General features: G+C 39.7%; 1 pseudogene; it reads right to left on the reverse strand.

The window, feature by feature from the left end:
- Positions 1 to 1,225: 1,225 nt before the first annotated feature.
- Positions 1,226 to 5,242, reverse strand: LOC119193326 (annotated as a pseudogene).
- Positions 5,243 to 5,256: the final 14 nt, after the last annotated feature.

The following is a 5,256-nucleotide window of genomic DNA, read 5'->3' on the forward strand; positions in this document are numbered from 1 at the left end:
GTTATTTTATTGTTTTATAATAATGGGTGGTAATTTTCTAAACGAGAATACCCTATAATTGATAACAAATGGATCATAATTTATATCTACACGATACAATGACGACATAGGTTTCTTCCGTGCTTATTATGAGGTTTGAAATAAATAAACATGCAAATATGTGCTTTAGCACCATTTATTTACACCTTCAAAGATTTTTATATGTTGTCTTTAATGAATTAGCAAAGTTCCTTATTTTACAAAAGTACTAATATGTGTTTTAACGATTTGGGTTGGGGAGTAGGGTGAGGTTCAGCTATTTAATACGTAGCCCTTTAGAGATTAGACCGCAGATATTTTATGCCGTATAAGAACCGCCCGAGCTGTCATTACTGTACACGAATAGTGAACATGGACAGGTTAAAGGATATGATTCGCGATGCAATTTGTTTCGAACTTAAAACAATGGGGTGTCGTCGTACTGCTAATGAACAATATACATTACAGTCTGGTTTCTTAGAACGCGTTCATGGTCAAATGGCGCGTGTTGTAAAAGAAGGTTATATACAAGATTGTATGCGTATACTCCTTACTTACAGACCTTTTTATGCGGGAGGACGATATTCCCTAGATTCAAGTGGTATGGCGCATTATAAACTTTTGTTTATGAAATAAATGATCCAGGTTAATACCACATTACAGAAAATTATGTATAACGATCGAACACTTGCCTTCTATTTTAGCAGCGACTTTATGTAAACTACGCTGGATCTTTCAGTCTTACTGTTTACTATGAATATTGTTAAATATGTAATTATTTAATGCAAACTCGTTGACAGTCAATAACGCACTGACGTCTTTATTGTGACAGGTCTAAACCTGCCAGTCACATATATAACATTTCTCCCCCATAACATAAGAATTATTAAGGTACAACTAAATAACAGAACATAAACTAAAATAACAAATTACAAGTCCATACAAAAGAAAGCTCTATAGTCAACTCTTTGTTTTTGGCGTAATAATCTCTCCGATTGACCTGGCCTTTGCTCCGAGGAAAGTTGATTCTCAGTTTCGTGAGCAACCTGACCTTCTGAACCTAATGTCACATCTTGAACGCACTGGTTTTCCGAATCTGATGTCACAGCCTCAAAAAACTCATCATCGGAGCTCAGGTTTGGCTGAAGTGGTAATTCGGCTGGAGCCTCGGCTAGTGCCACTTCATTATCTCCAGCTGGAGCCTCGACTAGTGCCACTTCGTTATGTCCATCTCCTCTCTGGTGCAACTTTGCGACACAATCGCTTGGTCCTCCCTTGGAGACGTATCTGTCTCGTAAAGTTCAGGCGTAAAATCCAGGACGTCACCGGTATTAGAGATAGGAGGAAGAGACTTTCCTACAAGTTGATTTTTATGTTTTTTCACTTGCACTAAGGTCGTACAGTCCGTGACTAAATATGTTAATTTGCCTATTCGTTTGGTAACAATGCCACGATTCCATGTAAATTGTTTATTTCCTTGATATTTTTATACATAACAACATCACCCGCTTTAAAACTTTGTCTGTTGGAACCTCCATAGGCCCTACTCTGTGAACACTGTTGTCGTTTCACAAATTTGGTAAGAGATTCAGAAGGGGATGGCGGTGAAATAGGATTAATCAAATCTAGGCGCGAACGAAGTTTTCGCCCAAATACCAACTGCGCAGGCGAAGACCCAGTTGTAGAATGAACCGAATTTCTATAATCGAAAAGGTATTTTAATAACTTTTCGTAACGTTCTTTTAAATTAGTACTAGATAACAAACAAGATTTAATACCTTTTTGATAATTTTACATAGCTCTCCGCCTGGCCATTGCTAGCTGGATGATAGGCGGGCGACGTTACATGCGATATTCCATTCGCTAAACAAAATTTCGTAAATTCTTCAGAAACAAAACATGTAGCATTATCACTAACCAACGTGTGAATCAACCCGAATCGTGACATGAAATCGTATAATTTTGCTATCACTGTGGCCGAAGAAGTATAATTCACTCTGTACACTTCCACCCATTTGGAATGCGCATCCACAATGACAAAAATAACTCACCATTAACAGGACCTAAGAAATCTACATGAACTCTATAAAATGGTTGTAACGGGTGTGGCCACACGGCAAGCGGTGCCCGCGCCGGTGACGGTCTTAGCTGTGTACAAATTTCACAGCCAGCGATCATAGATTCTATCGCTTTGTCGATACCCGGAAACCAAAGTCTACTACGAGCTTCAGCTTTAGACTTTACAATACCTAAGTGTGATTTATGAAGCTCTGACAATAAACTTGCTTGTAACACGTTAGGAATTACAACCTTAAAACCTCGCATGATCACACCATTTTCAAATGAAAGTTGGTCTCTACAAAGAAAAAATTTACGTATATTTTCGTCTGTAACTTTTTTCGGCCAGCCATTCAAAATATATTTTACCACTTTAGATAAAATCACATCTTTTTGAGTTTCTTCGCGTAACCTCTGAAGCGTTACAGGTAAGCTAGAGTCTACAACAAAATTAACATAAGTTGCCTTATCCTCAACGTATCTTGAAAATCCGTGCGCTACGTGATCATCCATCTCACATGACTCACAATCATCTAAACTTGCGCGAGAAAAATAATCTGCGCTATTATTAGCACTTTTGACATACTCTATTATAAAATTATAACCACTCAAAAAAGTGCATACCTGTAATCTATTTGCAGAAATCTCGGAATTCCGCGATGTGGCCCGAATATAGTAATTAAGGGCTTGTGATCAGTTCGAAGAACAAAAGGAGTAGATCTGCCGTAAAGATACTGATGGAAACGACGAACCCCAAATATGATGGCTGTCGCTTCTTTCTGTATTTGCGAGTATCTGCGCTCCGCAACATTCAGCGTGCGCGACGCAAATGATACTGGCCGCTCCAACCCTGTAGCATCTTCTTGTGACAGAATGGCACCTAATCCGGTCGGAGAAGCATCTACAGTCAAAATTACTTTTGCGTTTGTATCAAAATGAGCTAAAACTTGTTCCGATACTAACATGTTTTTATTTTCTTAAAAGCGGCATTATGCTCTGGAGTCCAACACCATTTACAATTTTTTTGTAGCAATGCGTATAGAGGACTGAGAATTGATGAAGCATTAGGCACAAAATTACGATAGTAATTTACAAGACCTAAAAACGATTGTAGCTTAGCAACGTCTTTTGGAACTGGAGCGTTTAATATTGCTGAAACCTTTTTGGGTGACTTTTTCAACCCGTGCTTATCAACTACATAACCTAAATATTCTAGCTCCTCTTTAAAAACTCACATTTGGCATTTTGGAGCGTTAGGCCTGCATCCTGTAGTCGAGCAAGTACAGTGCGCAATCTACTTAGATGTTGCGCCCTATCCACTCCCGTCACCAAAATATCATCGAGCATGCACAATACACCGTCCAAACCTGATAAAACATTTTCCATGAGGCGTTGGAAAATAGCCGGGGCGCTGGACAACCCAAATACTAAGCGCGTATGCTTAAACAACCCTTTATGAGTATTGATAACTGTATACTTTTGAGACTCTTCATCTAATACACATTGTGCGTAGGCTTGTGAAAGATCCAACTTAGAGAACTGTTGACCGCCCTGTAACTTTGTAAAAGTTCTTGCGCGGTGGGTAAAGGGTATTGATCGACCAATAGTTGTTTATTAATTGTGATTGAATAATCAGCACACAACCGGATGGAACCGTCGCGCTTTAACACGGGCACCACGGGCGAAGCATACTCGGAATGCTCTACGGGCTTCAATATGCCAACGCACACTAGACGCTCTATCTCTTTGTCCAGCTTATCACGTAAAGCAAAGGCTACGGGACGCGGCTTAAAAAATTGGCTTACGTCATTTTTCAATTTAAGTTTTACTTTATATTTAGTAAATTTCCTAACTCATCACTGAATACTCGAGGAAATTCATTCTTTAGGCGCTCTATTAAATCTGAGGTATTCTCACAAAATTAATGGGAAGTAATTCTAATCGGAAGAAAGATATAAAGTCCCTCCCTAAAAGTGGCGGACCGCCATCACGAATGATAAACACATTTAACGTACATGTTTTCCCAGTATATGTGAACGGCAATTTTGCAATACCTACGCATTCAATACGTCGACCAGTATAAGACATTAAATACTTAGTTGTTTTGGACAACACTACTTCCTTAAAATGTTTAAAATACGTTCGCTCGGAAATCGCAGTAACAGCTGACCCGCTATCAACCTGAAACCTGATCCGTTTCCCTAGAACAGTGACAACCTCTGTCATTGGTTCACCATTATAGGTGCGAATATTATACAACTCACCGTCATCACCGCTAATGATCTCATGTTCCAAGAAATTATTTTTACACATGCGACGCAAATGCCCCTTAACGTTGCACTTTTACATTTATAGCTAGCGAATCTACATTGAGCTGAAGAATGATTTTAAAACCGCAAACCGAACACAACAGTTTAACACTAGAATTATTTTTGGCGTCGATCTTGAGTATTTGATCGTTGTTAGACGGTGCCTTTCCGGACCGTTGATGCTAAGGCGCCTGCACGCGCACACCGCATCCTCTCTGCTAACTCCACCGCTTTTCCTAGCGTTAAACTCTTTGGATCTTGAGCAAATAGTTTTTCACGCTCCGTTCCAGGTAGCATTGCCATTACAAAATGGTCCCGTAATGCTTCCTCCACGTTTAAAAATCCACAGTTTGCCGATAGTCCACGCAATCTCGCCGCCCATTGGTGATAGGTTTCTCCCTCGACTTGGATTGCTGAATAAAATTTATACCTCTCATGAAAACCACACACTTGGGCACAAAATGCCCGTCCAGAAGACCCAATATGTCATCGAACGGGATGGAAATGAGTTCTTTCGGCGAGGCCAAATTCGCAGCAAGCTTGTACGTGGATTCCTTGAGTGCGCTTAATAAAATAGCACGCCGTTTGGATCCTGAAGCATCGGTAGCTTCAGAGACGTCATTTGCGACGAACCATTGTAGCAACCGTCCCTTGTATTCTGGCCAAGTTTGCAAATTGTGGTCGAAGGTCGTAAGAATACCAAATGTTTGAGCCATATTTTCGTAAATACACTTTTTACGAGAATATTGAGTAAAATCCTCGTCGCCAATGTTAAATATGTAATTATTTAATGCAAACTCGTTGACAGTCAATAACGCACTGACGTCTTTATTGTGACAGGTCTAAACCTGCCAGTCACATATATATATAA

Source organism: Manduca sexta, unplaced genomic scaffold (assembly GCF_014839805.1).
Source record: "Manduca sexta isolate Smith_Timp_Sample1 unplaced genomic scaffold, JHU_Msex_v1.0 HiC_scaffold_3975, whole genome shotgun sequence".
Lineage (NCBI taxonomy): Eukaryota > Metazoa > Arthropoda > Insecta > Lepidoptera > Sphingidae > Manduca > Manduca sexta.